The sequence below is a fragment of the Hyperolius riggenbachi genome, chromosome 1, assembly GCF_040937935.1.
Source record: "Hyperolius riggenbachi isolate aHypRig1 chromosome 1, aHypRig1.pri, whole genome shotgun sequence".
In the NCBI taxonomy this organism is placed as follows: Eukaryota; Metazoa; Chordata; class Amphibia; order Anura; family Hyperoliidae; genus Hyperolius; species Hyperolius riggenbachi.
Genome location: NC_090646.1, coordinates 275,511,076 through 275,537,551, shown reverse-complemented (window position 1 = coordinate 275,537,551; position 26,476 = coordinate 275,511,076). Strand labels below are relative to the sequence as shown.

Sequence of the window (26,476 nt, the reverse complement as noted above, 5' to 3'; positions counted from 1 at the left end):
GCTATTGTGTAAAAGGAAATACATCTGACAGTCTTCATATACCACTTACTTCAGGTTCCCTTTAAAGTCTGGGCATGTTAGCAGCATTTTTGTTTCAGGTGTGCGATTCAGCCAAATTGATTCATTGGACTATCAGGCACCTAGCATCCTTTAAAAGGAAATAAATATGGCAGTCTCCATATACTGCTCAGGGTCCCTTTAACCTCCCTGGCGATATGAACGAGCCTGACTCATCCAGGGAAAAATAGCTACAAATGGTATGAACGATTCAAGCTATTTGAGTTTGTATGCACATGTTCTGAAAAGCTGCATGTGACAAATTGTACATGAATGAAAGAGTTAAACATCAGGAATGCAAGTGACAGTCGGGACCTGGTTGGACAATAGCATAACCCTCACTGATAATTAATTACAACTATAAAACACTTTCCACACATACTTCAATGAATGTGTCATTGAGCAGAGACAAAAAGGCGTAAAAAGTAGATTTAAATAGAAAATAAAAATTTGGGATATCGGAAAAAAGTTGTTTATAGAAGAAGGATAGATACAATTGTTGTTTATCTTATCAGTTTATTTTCACCTCGTGAGAGAGGCACTTAATACTATTGGCTACAGCTGTCCTGGCACTTGGGTTGGCCTGAGAAAGGGGGCTTGCACCCACAAAATGTGTTGCCTGTGCCTAATAAACCTTGTTTGTTGCATGTGACTGTCGTTACTTAGGTATGCCACCTCACTTTTTTGGGGGGGGGGGGGTTAACCTAATTGGTGCCTCTTTACCCCTGTTGTGTGCCCTTATCCTTCCCCTTTCTTGTAAGATAGGACGGGTCCTCTCTGTTTATGCATGGTGGACACCATTGTGATATTCAATGGGTGTTTTTGACCAAGAGAGCGACTGCATCGGTCCTGTTGGGACATTCTGAGTTAAAGGGGTTCTGTGTGTGTGTGTGTGTGGGGGGGGGGGGCTGATAGAAGCCCTAGGTAAGTGTCTGTTTTTATCTTTAACATCCCCCTCCCCCCCCCCCACACACACACACAGAACCCCTTTAAGTCGGGTTCATTGTCTCCGCCTGCCTCAAGTGACTGGTTAACCTCCTTTGAAACCCACCTTTGTGAGTAGTCTTGCTTACTCTTTAATACCACATTTGATATATTAACATACTACACCATCTGGGCTTTCATTGTTTCTGTGTCATTCTTCTCCTTAGGGGGTTTCTTTATATACATTTTCACCTCATGTTTCCTTTAAAAAATATTAAAAAAATATGTATAATGAAACAAGGGTTAGATATGATACAAGTGCTTAACACTTTACCTTGTGTATATTTTACAGATTAAACTTTTCTTTTTTTAAGACAACCATGTTGCCTTTAAAAAAACAAAAAAAAAACAAGCAGAATTAAAGTTGGCATGAATAAATATGCAGAATTTGTGGAGTGGAGCTGCTGGTGCCCATCTGACTACACTCTCCCATTAAGAGGCGAGATGTCATCAGGAAACATCTGCTGCTTTTGCACTTTACCCAGCAGAGCAGTAAGTGATGCAGAACAATAAAGAATGCAATTTACACACTAGTAAAACATAAAACCTGTGCATAACATCATTTCAGGGTCAGGCTTCATATTTCCCTTTAATATGATGAATTGGATACCTTATTGATTATGTGGTGGTGGGAGTTTTTTTTTCTTTCGTTTTAGATGCTTGTTTTTCCCATCCCATGATCATTATAGAAGTGAGTACCAATATTCATTACTGTGCAATGGCCAGCCTGACAGTTTAAGTTGCATTGTGCACTCTGGGAAATATATAAGGATAGTTAGGTTTTCTGGGTCTTTTTCCTGCTGTACAAATCTCTTTGTATGAGAGATAATCACTAGCACTTACCAATGACATTTTTCTTCTTCAAGATATGCAGTAATAAAAATTATTTCCCCCGAGGAGAGAAACAAAACATTTCTTTCTGGAGAATGACCATGTGTAAGAATGGGGAATTTAGGGATTATATTGGCCTATAAAATGATTTTATAAAGTGTTAAACCTGCCTCAGAGTTATGAGAGGGTGAGAATAGGCAATTGTCCATCACCTTGCTACAGTTTCTCTGTTCTGGATTGTTAATCTTGCCAAACACAAACACAGATAGAAAACATTTCTGAGCATCTGTTATATTGTGCTCTTCCTCCCATGACCTGTGAAGAAAATATGAGTAGAGGCAATTAGCAGCTGGGAAAAGTATTAGCTAGCAGGTATCAGATGACACACTAGGCTTTATTTACAGTTTAACACCTTCATGACGGACAGACTTTCATACCTTGGTGACAAAAATACATTTTGTAATTTTATAGTATTGATATCAAACTGCTAATAACACTTCTTTTTTCGGAGGACAATCAACAATCAGATGTATAAATTTAGTTACTAGAAAATAGTTCTTTGGGTTGTAAACATGTATTGTATTCTATTATTTTACCAATCTCCTTGAGTAAAGAAAATACTGATTTCCAAATAATGAGAGGAAAAATATATCTGTCAAAGGGTAGGCTTTACATTGGATATCTATATTCTTTGTTGCTATAGGATCCAATTATTCTAAATTCATAAACATTCAGGACTTCCATTATGAATATAATACATCTAGACTTGAGTGTTAGTATAGTATTAGATATATTAGCAAGAACATTCAACTAGCATATTAATAGTAAGGTTAGTGTACAGTAGTGTTGGGCGAACATCTAGATGTTCGGGTTCGGGCCGAACAGGCCGAACATGGCCGCGATGTTCGGGTGTTCGACCCGAACTCCGAACATAATGGAAGTCAATGGGGACCCGAACTTTTGTGCTTTGTAAAGCCTCCTTATATGCTACATACCCCAAATTTACAGGGTATGTGCACCTTGGGAGTGGGTACAAGAGGAAAAAAAAATTTAGCAAAAAGAGCTTATAGTTTTTGAGAAAATCGATTTTAAAGTTTCAAAGGGAAAACTGTCTTTTAAATGCGGGAAATGTCTGTTTTCTTTGCACAGGTAACATGCTTTTTGTCGGCATGCAGTCATAAATGTAATACATATAAGAGGTTCCAGGAAAAGGGACCGGTAATGCTAACCCAGCAGCAGCACACGTGATGGAACAGGAGGAGGGTGGCGCAGGAGGAGAAGGCCACGCTTTGAGACACAACAACCCAGGCCTTGCATGAGGACAAGAAGCGTGCGGATAGCATGCTTTGTACCACCATGCAGTCATAAATGTAATAAAGATAAGTGGTTCAATAAACAGGGACCACGCGGCAACGCTAACCCAGCAGCAGCACACGTGATGGAACAGGAGGAGGCGCAGGAGGAGAAGGCCACGCTTTGTGAGACACAACAACCCAGGCCTTGCATGAGGACAAAAAGCGTGCGGATAGCATGCTTTGTACCGCCATGTAGTCATAAATGTAATAAAGATAAGAGGTTCAATAAACAGGGACCACGCGGCAACGCTAACCCAGCAGCAGCAGCAGCAGCAGCACACGTGATGGAACAGGAGGAGGCGCAGGAGGAGAAGGCCACGCTTTGTGAGACACAACAACCCAGGCCTTGCATGAGGACAAAAAGCGTGCGGATATAGCAGCAATGCTTTTTGCCGCCATGCAGTCATAAATGTAATACAGATGAGAGGTTCAATAAACAGGGACCGGAAACGCTAAACCATCCCAGATGTTCATCGGTCATGTTACTTGGTTGGGGTCCAGGAGTGTTGCGTAGTCGTTTCCAATCCAGGATTGATTCATTTTAATTTGAGTCAGACGGTCTGCATTTTCTGTGGAGAGGCGGATACGCCGATCTGTGATGATGCCTCCGGCAGCACTGAAACAGCGTTCCGACATAACGCTGGCTGCCGGGCAAGCCAGCACCTCTATTGCGTACATTGCCAGTTCGTGCCAGGTGTCTAGCTTCATGCCCGGTTTCAGGTCCAGCGGTGCCAGCCACAAATCCGTCTGTTCCTTTATTCCCCTCCAAATTTCCTCCCCTGTGTGCTGCTTATCCCCAAGGCAGATCAGCTTCAGCAACGCTTGCTGACGCATGCCAACAGCTGTGCTGCACTGCTTCCACGATCCTACTGCTGCTGGTGCTGGGTTAGCATTTCCGGATGAGGTACAGCTTTGAGATGCGTTGGAGGAGAAGGAGTCAGAGAGGTAGGTGCTGCTGTTGTTATCCAGCTGTTTGCGGCGTGGGCAACACCCGCGCCGTAGCAGGTGAGGAATCGCTGCCAGGCTCCACAAGGTTCACCCAGTGCGCGGTAAGGGAGATGTATCGACCCTGGCCGAACGCACTCGTCCAGGTGTCAGTGGTGAGGTGAACCTTGCAGGCAACGGCATTCTTCAAGCTTCGGGTTATTTAGCTGACCACGTGCTCATGCAACTCAGGCACTGCAGAGCGCGCAAAGTGGTAGCGGCTGGGAACCACGTAACGTGGGATGGCCACTGACATCATGCCCTTGAAGCTGTTTGTCTCCACCACTCGATATGGCAGCATTTCGCAGGCCAGAAGCTTGGCTATGCTGGCTGGCTGTTACTGCCACGGCCCGGGGGTCATTTGCTGGCAATTTCCTCTTGTGCTCAAACATCTCAGAAACAGACAACTCAACCGTAGCGCTGCACACCGAAGGGCTGTTGGTTGTTGTGTTTGATGAACACTGGGAGACCTCAAGAGCACTAGTCCGGAAAGTGACAGTGTCAGCATCGTCTGATGTTTGTGAATGTTGTGAACCACGCAATGGCTGGGCTACTGCTGCTGCTGAGGCGGGTCTGGTGGTGAGTCTGGTGAACCCAAGGGAGGCAGTGTTGCTGGTGGTACCCTGTCCTGCCGCGTTTGCCCACAGAGTGGGATGTTTGGATAGAATGTGGCGGCTCATGCTGGTGGTGGAGAGGTTGTTAATACTTTTCCCCCTGCTCAGGCGGGTCTTGCACACCTTGCAAATCGCCATGGTAACATCCTCAGTGCAGTCTTCAAAGAAAGCCCAGACTTTAACTGGCTGAGGACTCGGACCTCGTGCGTGATGTGCTGGTGCTGCTTAACCCACTGCTGGACGCTTGAGAGGTCATCCAAGTAATTATCTGGTCCTGTTCTTTTGGATCTGTGAGGGTTGTTGTCCTGGACAACATGGGCAGTATTGAGTGGGTTTTCTTGGGTGCTCCCCTGTGGCCTGTACGTGAACCGTCAGGGGAAACACCTCTTCCCTTGCCCCTCCCTCTTTCACCGGATTTCTTCCTCATTTCACTTATCCTTAAAGTACACGCTGACTGGCAGCAGTACAGTGGCAGTACAGAAATGCTATACAGTGGTGGGTGAGCGGTGTACCACTATTGTCAGCAGTGACACAGAGCACAATGCTATACAGTGGCGGGTGAGCGGTGTACTACTGTTCCCAGCAGACACAGAGTGGAAGTAAACACAATGCTATATAGTGTGGCTGAGCCGTGTACACAGAGTGGCATTAAACACAATGCTATATAGTCTGCTATATAGTCACCCCGAACAGGGTGATGTTCTGCAGAACCCGAACAGTGGCAAACACTGTTCGCCCAACACTACTGGGAGGGAACGCAGATTTTAGTACCTAAACACACGATACAACATGTTTTCCGGGGTCGGACTCTGAGGCACATACAGATGGTCCCGATCATCATCCTCATCATACAACTCTTCTCCTGAGTCTGACCCACCCACCACCTCTGCCACCCCAACATCCCCAGACACAGACCCCTCATCGTCCTCAACATTAACTTGGGATGCTGGCCTGAGCCAGACCTCCTCCTCCACATCAGGCCCCATCATCTCCTCAATGGCAGCCCTCATTAATCGCTCTGGCGACGGACTGATGGACACAACGTTCTCCTCCGGGGAGGGCTGCTGCTGACCACTGGCTGCTGGGGTGGATGTTATAGCTTGCGTGGGGCGTTGGCTGTTGCTGTTGTTGGGAGTGCTGCTCACAGCGGAGGTCTCTGGGGAACTCATGTTGAGCTCATATAGTGGTTGACGGTGAGTGGAGTATTACTGATCCCAGCAATATACACACTGACTGGCAGAGTACGCAATGCTATATAGTGTGGCTGAGCGAGGTACACAGAGTGGCAGTAAACAGAATGCTATATAGTGTGGCTGAGCGAGCGGTGTACCACTATTCCCAGCAGACACAGAACAGTGAACAGAATGCTATATAGTGTGGCTGAGCGAGCGGTGTACCACTATTCCCAGCAGACACAGAACAGTGAACAGAATGCTATATAGTGTGGATGAGCGAGCGGTGTACCACTATTCCCAGCAGACACAGAACAGTAAACAGAATGCTATATAGTGTGGCTGAGCGAGCGGTGTACCACTATTCCCAGCAGACACAGAACAGTGAACAGAATGCTATATAGTGTGGCTGAGCGAGCGGTGTACCACTATTCCCAGCAGACACAGAACAGTGAACAGAATGCTATATAGTGTGGCTGAGCGAGCGGTGTACTACTGTTCCCAGCAGACACAGAACAGTACACAGAATGCTATATAGTGTGGCTGAACGAGCGGTGTACTACTGTTCCCAGCAGACACAGAACAGTACACAGAATGCTATATAGTGTGGCTGAACGAGCGGTGTACCACTATTCCAAGCAGACACAGAACAGTGAACAGAATGCTATATAGTGTGGCTGAGCGAGCGGTGTACCACTATTCCCAGCAGACACAGAGTGGCAGTAAACAGAATGCTATATAGTGTGGCTGAGCGAGGTACACAGAGTGGCAGTAAACAGAATGCTATATAGTGTGGCTGTGCAAGCGGTGTACTACTATTCCCAGCAGACACAGAGTGGCAGTAAACAGAATGCTATATAGTGTGGCTGAGCGAGGTACACAGAGTGGCAGTAAACAGAATGCTGAGCGAGCGGTGTACTACTATTCCCAGCAGCGACACACAATGACTGGGGGGGACCCTGGCTAGCGTGGCTGGAGCGCGAACTACCCTGCCTGCCTACCCAAAGCTAAACCCACAGACAAATGGCGGAGATATGACGTGGTTCGGGTATTTATTTACCCGAACCACGTGACAGTTCGGCCAATCAGAGCGCGTTCGGGTCCGAACCACGTGACCCGTTCGGCCAATCACAGCGCTAGCCGAACGTTCGGGGAACGTTCGGCCATGCGCTCTTAGTTCGGCCATATGGCCGAACGGTTTGGCCGAGCACCGTCAGGTGTTCGGCCGAACTCGAACATCACCCGAACAGGGTGATGTTCTGCAGAACCCGAACAGTGGCGAACACTGTTCGCCCAACACTAGTGTACAGTTTTAGTGATAGTTTTAGAAGTATCGGCTAGTGTTAGGTTGGTCGGTTAGTGTTAGCCAGGGCCGGTTTAAGCAACAATGGGGCCCCAGGGCAAAATAAACCTGCCCCCCCCCCCCCCAACATATACCCCGGAGCAAAAATCGGCATTAGGGGACCTTTTTTGCAGCTGGTATAGTCAGGGTGTAAAGTCCCAATCGGTCGGAGCTCCACATTCTGGCTATCCCAGCCTGCATGGGGGACAAGGGGTTAAAAAGTTTTAGGAGGAGGGACCCCACATAATTTAAAAAAAAAAAAATTCCCACACTCTAAACATAAAAAAATATATTGGGAAAATAGCAAAAAATGCCAGGGATCTTCATACAGCCATATTGCGGCTGTATAGCGATCTCTGGCCAAAGCGCTGCGGCTGCGTATAGACCCCCTGGAAACCCCGTCAGGAAATTTATTGCGCTTTCGTTTGATGCATGTAAAATTACACTACCGTTAGGTTTGCTACTAAAAGTGAAATTTACCGCATTTAAAAGTATACTTTTTTCCTCAAAAACTATAAGGTCTTTTTGAAAAATTGTTTTTCCCTCTTATTCCTAATGATCTCCTTAACATATCCTGCAAATTTAGGGTTTCTAGCACTTAAGGTGGATTTGCTATCAACCATTAAAGTCGGCAGGTTTTTAAATGTGTATTTTTTTTCCTTTGAAAATTTAAAATCGATTTTCTCAAAAACTATAAGGCCGATTTGAAATTGTTTTCCCCTTGTAGCCACTGGGGGTCCCTACAAGCTCTGGGGCCCTGGGGCAGCTGCCTCCTCTGCCTCTATGGTAGCGCCGGCCCTGGTGTTAGCTAACATCGATAGGATGGTAAGTGTAAGAGGATAGGGTAGGGTGAGGTTAGAAGGCCATCCTCACAAATAATTAAAAAAAATTGTTGTTTAATGTAAAAGGATTGTACTATAATGCTACTGATATTCTAATTTTCAGTATCCCCATATGCCAAAAAAAAAACCATGATCACAAAAAAACAAACAAACATGCACTATAGGTTGGGCTGTAGTATTTCTGTGGTCAAGTATGGACCACACAATGAGATACTCCCTAACATCTAAGCAATACCTTAGCTGCAGAGTATACTAGTGAAGCAGTGCTGTAATGCCCTTCCACAGAGCTTTGTGTGGTAGCTGCTGAGAGCTGGTGTAGACTGCACTGATGCTTTCTCATGTCTTATTTGAACTTGATTAATTTAGCAATAACAGTGAACTGAACCTTTTTTTCTGGCAAGCTCAGCATCCTCTCTCTAAATCCAGACAACTCCTTCCTGTATCCTAGAACAGGGGTCCCCACCCTTTTCCGGCCCAGGGACCACTTTCTGACCAAACTTTTCTCTGGGGCCCGCCGGGGGGGGGGGGGGGGGGGGGGAGGGGTTGGGGAGGAGCGTCCTAGTGGACAGTAGCGTGTGCAGCGGGTTACCGGGGGGGGAGGGGGGTGCATAGCTAGCATAGTTGCCCCAGTATAGGGAGTTTAGTTGCCTTAGTATGGCTAGTACAGATACCCCAGTAAAGCTAATATAGTGGCCAGTATAACTAGTATAGTGCCCAGTATAGCTAGTATAGTGTCCAGTATGGGTAGGTAGTGCCCCAGTATAGCTAGTATATAGCTAGTATGCCCCAGTATAGGTAGTATGGTGCCCCAGTATGGTTAGTATGCCCCAGTATAGCTAGTATAGTGCCCCAGTATAGCTAGTATAGTGCCTCAGTATAGCTAGTATAGTACTCCAGTACAGCCAGTGTAGTGCCCAGTACGGCTAGTATAGTGCCCAGTATAGCTAGTATGCCCCAGTATAGCTAGTATAGTGCCCAGTATAGCTAGTATAGTGCCCCAGTATAGCTAGTATGCCCCAGTATAGCTAGTATAGTGCCCAGTATAGCTAGTATAGTTTACTATAGTGCCCCAGTATAGCTAGTATAGTGCCCGAGTATAGCTAGTATAGTGCCCCAGTACAGCCAGTATAGTGCCCAGTATGGCTAGTATAGTGCCCAGTATAGCTAGTATAGTGCCCCAGTATAGCTAGTATGCCCCAGTATAGCTAGTATAGTGCCCAGTATAGCTAGTATAGTATCCCAGTATAGCTAGTATGGTGCCCCAGTATAGCTAGTATGCCCCAGTATAGCTAGTATAGTGCCCCATTACAGCCAGTATACTATGCCCCAGTATAGCAAACACCACCAACCGGTCTCCCCCCCCAGCTGCAGTTACCTTTGCCGTGGTCTCTTATATTCCCCTCTCTCTCGCCGGAGTATGATTCACTGCACTGCGCGCCCCGCGGCTGCTGTGATGGAGAGGGAGGAAGCAGGAAAGATAGAGCGGTTTCCATAGTAATGGCGCGCCGCTACAGGAAGCCGCTCTCTGTCTTCTGCTTTCTCCCTCTCTATCACAGCAGCCGCAGGGTGCGCTGCTGTGAATCACAAGCTGGCAAGAGAGAGAGAAGGGGAATATAAGAGACTAAGCGGCCGCCAGAGGAAACAGCAGCGGCGGCCGCGGAGGGGGCGGGGCGGAGGGGGCAGGCAAGAGGACAGTCCCGCGGCCCAACTGAAAACGTCCTGCGGACCACCAGTGGGCCACGGACCACAGGTTGGGGATCCCCGTCCTAGAAGGCTTTCTACGTGATTCCTGTATTTCTGAAGTCTCTTTATTTCAGAACTATGGGAAACTTATATTTCTTTGTAGCTCAGAAGTGTTTCCCTTTGCAACTTATTAAAATTCTTGTGAAATGACTGTACATTTGTATGCATTTACATTGTGATGACACATTTTCTCCAGGGCTTTACTTATTTAAGGTGGCCATACATAAGGCGACTTGGTGGCTGTTCGACCATTTCGACCATTTCTAATTGAATTGGATGAAAATTGGTGCCACCAACTGCATGCCCGACCAACAACGCGACCAACTGAAAATTGGACGCATTCTCGATCGCGCATGCTGCAACATGTTGCTCGATCGGGTGAGTGGTAGTAACGGCATGCAATTTCCCGACGAACGCGACAAAACCCCCGATGCTCTCCCCCTAATGTAAATGTCCCCCCGGTGCCTTGTGTAAAGTGTATACATTACCTTTCTGCTCCTTGCGCTTGTCCCTCTGCTGCTCCGGGCATATTCCCCTCTCTATACATGCGCGCCCTTACTAGGAAACCACGTGGGGCACTAGTGTATGCAGTGGAGGAATCCCGGAAGCCAGCAGGGGACAAGCGGAGGCAGCGGAGAAGTAATGTATACACTTTACACGGGGTACATTTACGTTAGGGGACAGCGTCGGGGCGGAGAGGCGGACGTATGTGACGCACAAGGCCGATTCCCGAGAGATTTCATGCTGAAATTGATCAGGAATCAGCCTGTGGTTTATGGGCAGCTGACAGATCTCTCTCTTATCAGATTCGATAAGAGAGAGATTTGTCTCTAAGTTGAATCTGCCCATACATCTCTACATGTATGGCTACCCTTATGCTGGGGATACACGGTTCGTTTTGAACCGTGTATCGAGCCACACGATAGATTGCGGCGCGTCCCCGCTCGTCCCCGCGGGCAGTTCTTTATCTTCACTTTGTTTCTGACCATTGTCCTGCTCACAGTATCGAGCGGGGAATCAATCCGTGGGGGTATCGGACAGGTCGGAAATTATCAGCGCTGCCATCAGCACTCGATTACACGGTTCAAAATGAACTGTGTATTCCCAGCATTAGACCTATTTGTATGACCATAACTGTCCCTCATGGGGCTCACAATCTAATGGATCAGTTTGGAAGAGAGGAGATAGCTGATTAACTATCACTAAGGTTTATAGTGATATAGTCATAAATAAGCATTTTGAATATTCCACACAGTTTTTAAAAGTGGTTCATTCTCTTTAAAGAACAAACAAACTAAAAAAAAAAATTGTACTTTGCAGTTTTTTTTTAGTAGGGGACAATTCAATTTCTGTAGATGCATGACAAATAATATTGGTGGTTCTCTTCATTGTAAATTAACAGGAGACCTTGTAAAACCATCAGTAACCAATCTATAGTTTGAGCTGAGAAAAACAAAACAGCTTGAAACAGCAGGATGCAAGTTGTATTATATGACTCTGTAAAATTAATAAGCAATGGGTGTGTTATAAACCAGCAGATCTGGATGCGTGCCTGGCTTTTCAGAAACATTTAAGAATATTTTTTTTTATATTCCACTCACTGTCCTCCTAACATGATGCATTATATGTGTTGATTCTTACTCATGTGGAGGTGAAAGATAAAAATCCCTTTCGTTTTTAAAGGGACTCCGACCACCTCATGGGCCTGCCTTTAAGCTAGACGACTTCTAACAAAGTCGTGCTATGACCCCTCTGGAGGAGCCTCTTGCAATGGCCATGCGTGTCACTTCCTCTTCCTGCTTCATTCAGTGATGCACAAAAAAAAGGGTTTTTTTTAGCACATGACTATTGTTCCTTCATTCAGCTGCTAGTTAGATCCGTCTACTTCCTCCTCTTCAGGCTTTCAGTAAATAGTTACTTCTCAAACCAGCGACCGCGGTCATCAAGACAGCAGACAATGATGACACTTTGCACACTTTCCTCAGAAGGAGACAGTGGGAGTTGTTACTGACCACATGTTTGTAAGCCACCAGCAGGCTAAACTGTGGTCAGACCTATGTGATTGATAAACCTTTTACACTGATTAATGAAAAAGCCATGAAAATAACTAAATGTGTTACTGTAAGTTTAAAGATCCCAAATATAAATATAACAGTAGTTGGATAAATATAACAGTAGTAATGATCTCACAAACAATACCTTGGTTGCTTTGTTACTTATTTATTCTGAACAAAAAATATAAAATTAAATTACACTGATCTAACATTTTACAACCTAACTTCTATACCAGGAGGGAAAATGATGTGTAAATCCACTGAATTATGATGCATTATATACATAGACATATAAAATAAACAAAGGTCAGCCAGCACAGAGGATCAGGAAAATAATGAGATTTAAAATATATTTCCTTGGATTCTTGTCTTCTTAACACTGTCTCAGATGTGCACTTTCTTGGACAGTAGGGAGGAAGTTCAGAGAAAGGTTTAACAATCTGCATTAGATATTATACAGAAAAACAAGCATTTCCTCTAGAGTGGTTATTTCCTATGTACATGCAGAGACATGCCTATGTTTACATATATACACAAGTCATCACACGCAAGTACAGTATATGCTACAGGAACTTATTTAATATAATATAAGTTAGAGGTAGAGATAGAAAAGGAAAATGGATGAAGCTTAAAAACAAAGTTTAACCACCAAGAGGATTTATGCTATGCTGTAAATTCATTGTTTTTTTCTAGTTGTGTAAATTAATTAGCCTTTTTTTTCCATATTTATGGCAGAGGTAGTAAACTAAGTACAGTAGATGGGGAAGGGTACAGATACTGTTCGCTTAAAGCAATCCACTGCATAAAGATCTGCTCCATACCTCAGACCGCTGTGGAAAATTTACTGCATGTTTGCACAGCTCTATTCCTGGATAAATATGTCATAAATTCTTCATGGGAGAATAGTAGATATATAAAACACTGAAAGTCTGCCTTTACTTCTTTAGGGATAAGATTTCTGTTCAAAGAATAATTATACTCATAGTAAAAGAAGGATTTTTGAATAGAACAATACAAATCAGTCATTACAGTTTCTTTTATGTTAAGGGGGTTCTGTGGTATCCTAAAATCAAACAAGCTGACACTTACCTGGGGCTTCTATCGGCTGTTGCAGCGGTAATGTCCCGCGCCCTCCTCCTCTGATCACTTGTTCCCCACCAATGGTCCCGGTGTAACCACGCGAGTGATTACACTGCGCTTGCTCCCGTGCGCTTCATCGGGGGCTTACAGTAAGAAAACTTCGTACTGCGCCTGCGCAGTAAGCTCCTGATGACGCAAGCGTGAGAGAGCATTATTCGTCTGTTTAGAGGAATATTAAACCGGGACAGGCAGCGGGGAACGAGTAAGGATGGCGCGGGACATAACAGCTGCAGGGAGCCAATAGAAGCCCCAGGTAAGTGTCAGCTTGTTTGATTTTTAGGCTACCACAGAACCCCTTTAAATCCCTAATTCTAATTATTTTTCTAATAGCAAATTTCCTAGAAAATCCATTATTAAAAATTGCTTATAAAATGATATTGCAGAAAGTAAATATTTTAGCTATATAATTTTATAAGCTTATTTATGTATGGCTGAAGCTGCCACAGCAACAGGTCATTGTTAGCCAGCTCCTTACCATAAACAGCTTGCAGTCTCCTCACACACTCTCCTCCTCCCACTTCCTGACAGACTAAACATAGCCTGGCCCTGTACAGTTATTGAAAGAAACCTGACGGTAGAGACATATGGAGGCTGTCATATTTATTTCCTTTCAAACAATACCAGTTGCCTGGCAGTATTGCTGATCGTTCTGGTCAGTAGTGTCTGAATCCTCACAACCTGAAACAAGCATGCAGCTAATCTTGCCACATTTTAGTCAGAAACATCTGACATGCTTGTTCAGGGTCTATGGCTAAAGTTTTAGAGACAGCAACATAGCCAGGGAATGTGCATTGTTTAGAAGGAAATAAATATGTCAGCCTCCAGATGTCTCTTACCTCAGGTTCCCTATAAGGCTGTAGAGTATAGAGATATGGCTGAAGAGTTTGCAGCTAACATGAAAGGTAGTGCTTCTAAGGTTCTTTCATATTGGCACAGATGTATCGTGCCAAGCAGCGTGATTAATTGAACTGTTCATATGTAAATTGTATTCAGTTTCTGAACAGCAATTACAGTCCTGGGACTGTAAGTGAACTTTCTGACATTGCATATTTCATTGTAAAACCCTTTAACCTGCAGAGTCCATGCTTAAACACTGCGCTGGTCTTTTATCTGGGATGCCAGTAATTATAGGAGACTGCATTTATGAATTAGCCTTCTTGTGCTCTTAATTAGTTCATTTAAATATACAGATACAGCTTGCAAGTGAGAAGCCACCTGGATTAAAAAGAACATTTCTAATTGGGAGAAGTGCTAGGATATTTATTCTGATCACAGAAAGAGCTTTGTCTGGCCAGGAACAAAAGAAGCGGCAAGGTACAGGTCTGTGCTGAAATCTGTCAGAGCTATCATACATATAAATTACAGCTAGAGGAAACGGATTGAATAGAGGGCATGTCTGGTTCACAATGTACATTGAAGAAACTGTCAGCTAGCTCAGAACCTCCACAGGTTTTCTACAAAAGGCCTATGGGAAATAATAGACATCGGTATGGCTTCAGGCTCTCTCTGCTGATATTCACATTATTAATATTATAATTTGATGGAACACAGAGAAGGCCTGGTTTGGAAATATATTATTGTTGGCTTCCAATACAGCCCATGTGTTTTATGAATTTATTAAAAGGAAAAAAAAAGAACTGTGTTTATTTTATTCTTTGTATGTAAAATGTAGAGGTCATTAAGGACTAGATGCTTGTTAGCTATGGTATTGATATTCTTTATCTGGAGCTGAAGATGTGCATTCTGCTCCCCATCAATATTCTCAGCCATGCTTCTTGCCCTCCCTCCAGTACTTTATTAAACTAGGAGAATTGTCTCTGTAAGGAGTCTTTTTTTTGAGCGCTCATTTCAACTCATAAAGCGACTGATTGTTTTCTTGCAGTAATCTTTCGCACCACACTGCCTTTATAATCCGTACTGAATGTGAGCTGTCAATGAGTAACAGGACTGTTAAACATGTTATGCATCTTGCCCTCAGTTAACAATACTTAAAGGGGCACTACAGCGAAAAACTGTAAAATTTAAAATATGTGCAAACATATACAAATAAGAAGTACATTTTTTCCAGAGTAAAATGAGCCATAAATTACTTTTCTCCTATAATGCTGTCACTTACAGTAGGCAGTAGAAATCTGACAGAGGTGACAGGTTATGGACTAGTCCATCTCTTCATAGGGGATTCTCAGCAAGGCTTTTATTCTTTATAAAGATATTCCCTAAAAAAGATTTAAACAATGATGCTGCCCAGCTTCCCTGCTTGCTGCACAGTTTTTTGGCAGTTGGACAGAGCAACTGCCATTCACTAAGTGCTTTTGAAAACAAATATATCCCTGAGAATCCCCTATAAAGAGATGGACTAGTCCAAAACCTGTCACTTGTGTCAGATTTCTACAACCTACTGTAAGTGACAGCAACATAGGAGAAAAGTAATTTATGGCTCATTTTACTCTGGAAAAAATGTACTTCTTATTTGTATATGTTTGCACATATTTTACATTTTACAGTTTTTCGCTGTAGTGTCCCTTTAATAACTGTAAATACAGTAAACCACAGTTCTTATAACATTTGTCTATGCTTTAGTTAAATAGATTATGATTACTGTTATAGGTTTATATAGTGCCAGCATATTGTGTGGCGTTTCACAATTCCAGTAAGAAACAGTTCATACAATAACAGGATGCAAACCACGATAATATGAAGAAATCTCAGTCATCAATATGAGTGATAGTAGGTAGGAATATAGTGAAAAAGCAAGGCAATATACAGCTTACAGTGTAAGGGAACTAAAGGGGTGAAGTGGTAAGTTGTGGTGCCCTGACTAGGAAGTCAAGAATAAGACTGAGCTGAAGATAAAACTTCCTGAGTCACATATTCTCCAGGATGATCACCAGGCAGTGGACACGTGCTTTTGAACTGAGCATGGATGAGTTCCAGCCCATTATAAGGAAGTGCTCATGCATGAAAGAAGGAAGTGCATAATCACCTTCCTACACCCACACATGCCCAGTTCAGAATCACTTTGTTCATTTCCTGGTGAACATTTAGGAGGCTATAGGAGAGAGGAAAGGTCACGGGATGGGGAAGGAAGGAGTGACCCTGAAGACAAGGAGAAGGATGGTCAGCAGGAGGTTCCCCTACCCACCATGTTTTTATATTTAAGTGTTGGCACACTTCAGGTCTAGTTTAATACAAAGGTTGTGTACAAATATTCCAGCAACAATTTTTATTTATCATTATTTTGTAATGAAAATTATGCTATGTCATAATAATACGCTAATAGATATCTACCTACCTACACTGTGTTCTTTCTGTGCTAAACTTTACACTTAGCAGGGCCCCTTCATCCAGTTGAATTCATAGTTTACTGTTATATTCATTAATTATTTTTGCCTATTTTGTCTATAAAATGCTTATCCCAAATCCTGCTGAACAGTGAGCTAGAACTGCCTGCAATTGTAGCAGTATAAAAAGGAAACACATGGACAATAGGAGCTAAGTAGATGAAAGTATACTCACAACTCTGGGTTGCTGATAAAAGCAACCACTCAAGTGTCCATATGGGGAAGTCCCACCCTTATTCGGCCTTGGTCTAGAAGATGTTGGTCATTGGTCCAAAAAAGAATATTTAAATTATCATTGTCATAATTAAATTATGACAAAAATATAAAATGCAACCCCCCAACAGGAGATACATCTGCAAGAATAAACAACTCCTGTAGGCGCTTGATATATAATAAAGCAATTGAAAACATTTATGACAAAATCAGCATAAAATAGGGTTGTGAAAATAAGGCACCCAATATGCAATAAAACAACTAAAAACAATTTAAAAGGAAAGTAAGTGTTGGCTTACCTTCTAACCACCCAACTGGTAAATTTTTAGACTTTTATTGAAATATTGCACTAAAAAAGGCCTACGTATTTCACGACTCAATGCCACTTTTTTAGATCAATACAGTGCAGGAATCATCAGTGTAGTCCTACTTGTGCAATACTTCAATAAAAGTTTAAAAATGTACCAGTTGGGTGATGAGAAGGTAAGTCAACACTTACCTACCCTTTAAACAGTTTTTAGTTGTGTTATTGTCAGGGGTGCCTCTAGCCATTTTGTCACTCCAGGCGAGAAATCCTGTGCCCCCCCCCCCCCCGAAAAAAAATAATCGTATTGCAGTAGCGTTTTACCATAAAATCAGAAAATACACTTATCGCGGCATGGGTTCACCAGAAAATACAGGTGATGGGAGCACAATCAAGGAGGCCCACAGATGCCAAGACTGGGCATGTGCAGTAGCTGCAACTAGTGCTTTCAGAGGGGGCTGCAACACAAGCGAGCAGACCGGGGGGACACTGAGGGACCTGACAGGCTACAGGATGCTGGAAGGAACCCAAGGCAAGTAAATAAAATCTACTTTTTTGGGTGCCAATTCAGTGGTACTTAAGTGCAGATTACGACCCTGTTCATTATCTGCAATACTTAAAGTACCCCTGAATTGGCCTAAAAAAATCGATTTTACTTACCTGGGGCTTCCTCTCGGCCCCTGCAGTCCATATGTTCCTTTAGGGCCCTTTTCCACTTGCAATCGCTAGCGTTCACGCTGAACGCTAGCGATTGCTGAATCGCAATTACCGGCGATTCCCCGACGTTCGCCACCGCGATTTTGCTATGCTATGCACTGCATAGCAAAATCGCGGCAAATATCGCTCCGCCGCGCGTTCGCGTTCCTGACAAAAACGAATCGCGGTAGTGGAAATGACCTACCGTGATTCCTATGTTAAAAAGCAAACCGTAGCGATTGTAAAATCGCTAGCGGTTTGCGTTTTTGCGATTCAGCCAGCGCAAACGCGCTGGTGGAAAAGGGCCCTAAGTGTCCATCTGGTCTGGTCCATTCTCCTGCAGCCAACTCCAGTAAAGTTCCACACTGAGCCAGTTAGGGACTACTTCACTTGCACAGCCCTAGCCATGCATCTCCTTGGTTGCATTCTAGTGGACAGGACTATTCTGTGCCTTTATAGTTATAAGCTTTAATTAACTTTGCAGGTGCAGTACACTCCTCGCCACAGCAGTGTGACCAAGGAAACGCATGGCCAGGGCCACGCATGTGCTGTAGTTCCTGACTTCTGGGGCTGACAGCGGTAGAACGGAGTGGCTCAGAAGAACACAGAGGGAGGCACTATTATTATTTTATATAGCACCAACAACTTCCGCAGTGCTGTACAGTGCCTTTTCGCTTAGCTGTCCCTCAGAAGGCCTCACTATCTAATCCCTACCATAGTCCTATGTCTATGTATGTATCATGTAGTGTGTGTATTGTAGTCTAGGGCTAATTTAGGGGGAAGCCAATTAACCTATCTATATGTTTTTGGGATGTGGAAGGAAATCTGAGTGCCCAGAGGAAACCCACACAGACAAGGGGAGAACATACAAACGCTGTGTAGATAGCGGGATAGCTGGGATTGGAACCAGGGACCCAGCACTGCAAGGCGAGAGAGCTATCCACTATGCCACCGTGCCTCTAGTTAAAGGTTTCCTGAGCGCAAAGCATTAGGAGAGACGGAGGCATGAATGGTGAGCTATCCTGATGCCCACTGCTCCCCCCCCCCCCGCTCTCCTCTGCCCCGCTCCTTTCATGCCCGACTCCAGCGACCCGGAAGAGGCTGTCAAAGGGGCTTTAGGTATGAAAGGAGGGGGCAGAGAAATGGTGGTCGTCAGGACAGCTCACTATTCATGCCTGCTCGCTCCCCCAGTTTCTCCTAATGCTTTGAGCTCTGGTATCCTTTAAAAGAAACCTAAAGGTACATACTCGCTGGAAAATGGATCAGGTAACCCACGGCAACACAACAAACAAGCACTTCTTAATCTATATTCCTAGCGCACGGCACACGACGGGCGCGAACGAGAAATCGCTGGTTGTGAGAAAATTTCACACCAAAGTTACATCTTGGGTATGTGCCTTTAGGGTTATTAGAAATGAACTGGAGGAAGACAAGGGCAGGAGGGGAGCTGACTAATTAGGCTGACCCCAGGTCATAGCTGGACAGGGAGTATGTGTGCTGATAAAAAGGCTCCCTTCCCCCATGACTCCTGTTGTGGATGCAGCAAAAAAAATCCAGGGGGAGAGAGACTCACAGGAAGGGACAGTTCCTGCCTGTCCCCAGGGAGAGAGACCTGCTGGCATCACATGCTTTCAGCACGTGGGATAAGGCAGCCAGCAAGTACACACAACATGAGAGGAGTGCAGAGACTCAGCAGCACAAACCTTTCTGTGCTGGGACTGTGGGACACTGATCTAGCTGTCACTTGTCATGCTGGCTGCTCTCTGCTCTGCTCGAGAATCGAGCTGTCTTGCTTCTGTTTCTGCGGTGGCAACAGAGGGCTGGAGGCGGAGACGAAGTCTGACTGGGCAGGCTGGGAGGGACAAAGGCTGGGCTGAGCTGTATTCAGGAGACTCCACTGCACTGAAGGAGAGAGAGGGCGGTCCAGTAGGCAGAACACTGGGAACGTGTCAGCTGTGCTAGCTGACAGAAAGAAAAAAACACTCTGCAGTAGGAGCGAGTAGTCCCCCTGTGTTGCGCTCCTGCCTTCTCCTGCGCTCTAGGCAGAAATTTATACTTGCCTTATGGCTCAGACGGCTGTGGTTATTGTATATTGGGTGCCTTCAGGAGTTATTTATTCTCGCAACCCTTTTTTATGTTGATTTTGTCTTTATAAATACTATACAAAAGGTTGGAACCCTTGGATGTGCTTGAAATGTCTGAAGACTCAGACTTGTCTCTGACTTTCCAGATTAAAAGGCATCAAAAGGTAAAGGAAAGTTGGATTTTTATGACTATGACCTTAATTCACTAAGCTTATCTCCTGTCTTTAATAATGTTTCTATAGTTATCACCATGGTGACGAGGCATGTAGTATTCAGGAAACATTTTACCTCAGGCAAACCTAAAGTTAACTCTTCTGTCTTTAAGTGAACTCTTCAATCCTTAAAATAACTCCAGAATTCTAAAGTTAAAGACAGGGGCCCATATGCAATTAACTTTACCTCCTGCGTTTTCACCTAGGTGATATTTTTAAACTTGTGAATAAAATGCCTTTTAAGCCACCAGAAAGTAAGAAAATACTCAAAATAGTATTGATAGTACTTTTTCATTTACTTTTTGGTACTTTTTTTAATTGAAAAGTGCTTGAAAGTTATTTTAAATAGAAGATGAAAAATTGTCTCCTAGGAGAAAACTCAGGTGAAAAAGTGAATTGCATATGGGCCAGGCTGTTAATTAACTGTGTGTGAAAATAACTATAGAGTCGGTAACTTAACTACAGAGGAGGTAACTTAAGGAATGAAGAGATAAGATAACTATCTCACTGGGCCATATGCAATTAACTTTTTCTCCTGAGTTTTCTCCCAAGTGATATTTTGAATCATGTCAATAAAATGACCTTTAAATCACCAGCATGCAAAAAATACCTAAAATACTATTGAAAGTCCTCCCCCTTCTTCTTTTTGGTACATTTTCAATTGCAAAGTGCTGAAAAGTTATTCTGAATAGAAGATGAAAAATGATTTCCTAGGAGAAAACTCCGGAGAAAACGTTAATTGCATATGGGCCACTGTGTGGTGGCAAGTTTTATCTTGCCTTATTATCTCCAGCATGATCTTAGTGAATTGAAGAGTTAACTTTAGGTTTGCCTGAGGTCAAATGTTACCTGAATACTACATGCCTTATCACCATGGTGATAACTCTAGAAACATTATTAAAGACAAGAGATAACCTTAGTGAATTGAGGACATTATGGGCAAAAATAAAAATATAGTCAACACCTTTATGAGTAAGCTATTCAAACCAACCAATCAGAGTACAGCTGTTGAACAAAATGGGGAGTCTTATTGTTTCATATAGATGCTAGACTTTTTCTTTAGTTCTCTTTGAATCTGGTTTAACAGCTGTTGTAACTCAAGGTTTTAAGCACAGATGATGATTTTCAGAAAATAAATATTGTGCTAATATCCCTTTCCATGAGCTTGCTGACATTTTGTGTGCCCTATAACAGAGTAGAAAAGGATTTTAGAACCATTGGTAAAAATATGGTATAAAATAGTCAATGTAAATGTACAGTTTTTGTTTCTATGTACACCAAATTCTATTATTAAAAATATTTGGAAGCCTATTAACTTAAACACACAAGGGAATATAAGATTCTATTATAAATGCTGATTATCCTAATACTGGTGGCAGATAGCATTCAGAGTTGAAATATACAGTCCAGTGTGAAAAGGTGTGTAGTCCAATAAAAATGCTATTAACATGGACATAGTCCAGTTTGTACTCCTCTCCCCGCCAAATCTGCTGGCATATTGCGATTTAATGTTGGCAAGTATATTAATTTTCAGTATATTGTGTATTAAATTATCAGCATGTCCGTGTCTCAGCAAAATGCCAAACAAATTAAAAAATGCTTTTGCAAATTGGACCAGTATCTGTTGATGAATGGGCTCATTAATACGGATGTATTGCTTGGTATGAGCTGTGTTTAATCCAATGTGTTTGAGGCATAATGTGTATAAAAAAGGACATTTTCACTAATAGCTATGTAATTATCCATGCTCAATCACTCAAAGTAGCATTGTCTTACACATAAGTGAAGCAATCTGGTTTGAAATTCAGTGCATTGTGGGTAAATTAGGGGTCTCTAATCCCACCACAAGAAAAGCATGTGTAAAATACTGTCATGAAATATATTTTTTCCTTACTTAAAGTGAACCAGAGATGAAAATAAACTAATGAGTTAAACAATTGGATCTGTCCTTCTACTCCTAAAAATGACTCTTTTAGATATCTCAAGGTTTTATTTTATGTATAAACATTTACAAAGCAGATTTATGTTTCATAGTTTCTGCTCAATTGCAGTGTCTCAAGAGTCCCAGAGTGAAAATACATGAACTATTGACCTTTTTTTTATCTTTTCCTCTCACAGTAAAAAGCCCAGGTATCTGCTTAGCAAAGTGTTTTATAGCTGTAATTTGTTGTCAGTGAGTTGACTGAGTCCTGACTGGAGAAAAACTGTCAGTTCCATAGCTAATTATAAACGCTTTCAGGCAGAGACAAAAGAAAATGATTACAGCATAATTGTCCTTATGCTTGGTACTGTATATGTACTGTACATATCTATTTCATCATGTCACATGTCATTTCTGGTACACTTTAAAGGGATTGCGTGGACCTAAAAGGAAAAAAATGTATATATATATATATATATATATATATATATATATATATATATATATATATATATATATACACACAAGTACAGGTAGATAGATCAGGCACCGTCCTGTTATACCATTTATTGCCAAAACTTGCAGCCAAATTTACATACAGTAAAGACAATAGGGTACATCAAACCTGTTGGATGTCTTGTGACAGATTTCTAACATGTCCCAAAGTGTGCAGTTGCAGTGGGAGGAATGGTGACCAGGGGATGAGTGCATATGGCACAACAGCCGTTTCGTGCTGTCACAGCACTTGCTCACATGCTAATCCAGGCGAATGGCGGCACGTCTCGGTCTCTGGCATCAAAGCAGGAGGCCCCGCCCCTCGCGTCCACCATTGGTCCATCAGCTGGAGTGAGGGGAGTGTTTGGTGGGGCAGTTGAAAGGTCGCCATATCGGTGATAATGTGTGCATAACGTGCATAAACATTTATTCAGTAAACATGGGACTGAGAACATAATCACACTTTGATATTATGGTGTTACCAATTCTTAGTGGCATTGTGGAGGTGAATTCACTGCATGTATAAGTTCCCCGCAGTCAGGCAAATTCAATTAGCCTACCAAACAGTTGCCCTGGCAACCTAACAGGAACCGCTTCTCCATGCTAACATATACAATAATAAAAATACACTTTATTAAACATTATAAAACCTCTCTAACTACCATTAAAAACACTTAGGGGAGAAACACCTCTTTGTTTCAATGAAGGAGATGTTGGGTTTATTACCCAACCATCAATGAGTACTATGTCACAGAATTGTTTGGACCAGCTCAGGCTGGCAATACAGGGTAAAGGGGAATGCCAGCCTGGGAAGTACTAGCCCACGTTCCTGCCCAGACCATGACACCACTGTGCTGGCCATGAGGGCGGGAGCCCGCTATCCACCCCCGGTCCCCGCCAGGGAGCAAGAAAATATTCTGGTGCCCACAGCAGTCAGTCCGGCCGAGGGTCTCTGGGGAGGTCGACAGTGCACCATACTGGTTGGAGATGGGGATGGGGGCGCGGGCACCGCTCCAGGGTCAAACCGGCAACACAGATAAAGCACAACCGCATCGCGGTCGCCTCCTATGTCCACGGCATCCCCCAGTCCCACATCCAACAGTGCCATGAAAAAAAAAAAAACCTGGACCCCTCGAGCTTTATTAGCGTCCTAGAGTGTGAAACGCACCTCTTAAAGGGGACACCGTCGGCCACCCCAAATAAGACCACCCTGTCTGGGGGAATATGTCACCCCCAGTGGGTCCGGTCTGTCAACCATGGGCTGCACCTCCGAAGGCCTGCATTGGGGAGAAGACCATCATGGTCACCAGGAATCAAGGTGGGTAGGCCTAAATCGGGCACAGACAGGCAGGGGGTGCAAGGGGACTCAGGAAGGACCCCAGGACCATTAGAAGGAGGGGGAAAGAAGGGAAAGGGGAGCGAGGGAAGGGTGGAGGGGCAGGGGATGGAAGACAACACTACATGAGTGGCATTCTTCTACGTAATGGTAGGAAGGGGATGTCCTCTATCCCAAATGCACATCCGTGTCGCTAGGGGTCGAGGAAGCATGACAGTTCCAATCTTTCATTGAGGCCCAAAGACCACATTGCTTCTGTGCGCAGAATTATGCGCGATTCCTGGCAGGGCAATTCACGATCGCGATCTCCTCCTCGTGTTGACAGTGCGACATGTAAAAAACCAGCAAACCTCAAGCATGAGGATCTTCCCCTGTGCACTTAATAAGGCGCTGGCATCCCCTACCACTCTTCACCGATCCAAAATGTTCACCCACCCTCTCTTTGAGTGGTCTAGTCATTTTCCCCACATAAAAGAATGAACCGGGACAGAACACCACATATGACACAAAAGTAGTCTGGCACGTTATGAAGGCTTTCACTTCCCAGCTCACTGCGCCCAACTTATAGCTCGTGCCCTCCTGCATACGGGGGCAGAGCTTACAGTGGCTGCAGCGGTAATTCCCTGTCGGCCATCTGGCCAAGAGCCAATTCAGGGGTGAAGGTGACCTATACTCACTTCGGGTCACTAAATCCCCAAGGGTGGGTGCTCTTCTGAAGGCTACACGTGGGGGGTTGGGAAAGATTTTCTGTAAAGCGGGGTCCCTGGTGATTATAGACCAGTTCTTCCTCACAATTTGTTTGATTTTAGTAGACATTGGCATATAATCAAAAGTGAAAGTGATGGATCTTTCGTTTCTCTTTTTTTTGCGTTTTTTCTCACTAATAAAGATGCACGATCTCTGCTTCTTGCTCGCTCCCTTGCCATATTCAGGAGGTCCCTCCTATAGTGCCTTGTTTCAAGGCATTGTGTAAGCTCCTCCGACTGAGTGTCGAAGCCCTCCAAGGTGGAATTATTTCTCCACAGGCGCAAGTATTGGCCGTATGGCAGGGATTCTTTCACATGCCCTGGATGGAAACTATGCATGTGCAGCAGGGAATTGACGGCTGTCTGCTTTCTGTGTCCTTCACAGATCAGGCTCTCTCCATTCGGCCTTATTTTCAGGTCCAGGAAATTGATTTCCCTATCATTAAGCTCACTAGTGAAGCAAGCGCATATTGATCTTGTTGGTGTTTAAATACACCATAAACGTCTTTAATTCTTCACTGCTGCCCTGCCACACGGCCAATACGTCGTCCACATAGCGGGTCCACACTTTGATCTTGTCACGGGAGGGGTTATGAGGGGTCAGGACATAGTCCTCCTCCCAAGCCCCCAGGAAGAGGTCCGCATAGGTACATGCCACAGAGTCTCCCATAGCCGTCCCAGCGGTTTGATGGTACCACCTTCTTTCGAACAAAAAAGCGTTGTGCGTTAGGACAAATCTGAGACACTCGTCCAGATAGTCCTTATACCCGTTGTCCTTGTTGGTTCGGTCGAGAAACCTACGTACTGCTGATATCCCCTCTTTGTGAGATAACCTGCTGTACAAACTTTCCACATCTATTGAGGCTAATAGGCAGCCCGGCTGCCAATCCACATTCTCCACAATTCTTATTGCGTCTAGCATGTCTGCCAAATAGGCTGGGACTCCCTTCAGTAGTGAACGCAGCAGGTGGTCCAAGTAGCGAGATAGCCGCTCCATCAGAGAGCCGCACCCCGATACTATGGGCCTTCCGGGGGGATTGTCCATCGATTTATGCATTTTAGGAAGGTGGTACCATACAGGGTATCTGGGTATCTGGGGAATCAGGTCAAGGGCCAGCCTCTGTGGCATGTACCCCATCTCGACTTCCCGTCTTAGCAAAGACCGGAGAGCCGACTGGTATCTGGGGGTGGGACTACCTCCCAGTGTCGCATAGATTTCCTGGTTACCAAGCTGCTTATGGGCTTCCCTGGTGTAGGCCTCACCTGACATAACCACGACGTTCCCCCGCTTGTCTGCTTGCTTCACCACCAGGTCGCGGCGCTGTGCCAACCACTTCACCGCCCGTCTCTCTTTGGCACTGAGATTGGGGGCGACTCATTGTAGCAAATTGGTTTCAAGTCCGCGGCGACCTGGTGGAGAAACTGGTCCGTGGGGGAACCAGTTTCTCCATATATATACACACACACACACACACACACACACACACACACACACACACACACACACACACACACACACACACACACACACACACACACACACACACACACACACACACACACACACACACACTGTATATGGAATAATTTTCAAAACTGCTCTTAAAGTGAGTAGGTAAATAGTATGACTATTATGTCAATATGTCAAATTTCTTGAAATTTGTGTTAAGGGCAGGTTTGTTTTTAAGTACACCAACTGAGAGGGATATGGTGGTTGGCATATTTAATTCCTTTTAAACTATCCCAGTTGCCTGGCAGTCCTGCTGATCTCTTTGGCTTCAGTAGTGTCTGAATCAAACTCCAGAAAAAAGCATGTGGCTAATTCAGTCAGACTTCAGTCAAACACCTGATCTGCATGCCTGCTCAGGTTCTAAGAGTATAAGAAACAGAGGCTCAACAGGACAGCCAGGCAATCTGCATTGTTTCAAAGGAAATAAATACAGTATGTTAGCCTCCATATCCCTCTCAGTTCATGTGTACTTTAACGTATATTTATATACATGTGTTTGC

At 44.1% G+C, this 26,476-nt stretch overlaps 1 protein-coding gene across 8 annotated transcripts in view; it reads left to right on the top strand.

Moving 5' to 3' along the window:
- The window catches only part of EPHA5 (EPH receptor A5), a 479,253-nt gene that overhangs the window by 246,258 nt on the left and 206,519 nt on the right, over window positions 1-26,476 (top strand). The window lies entirely within an intron of this gene.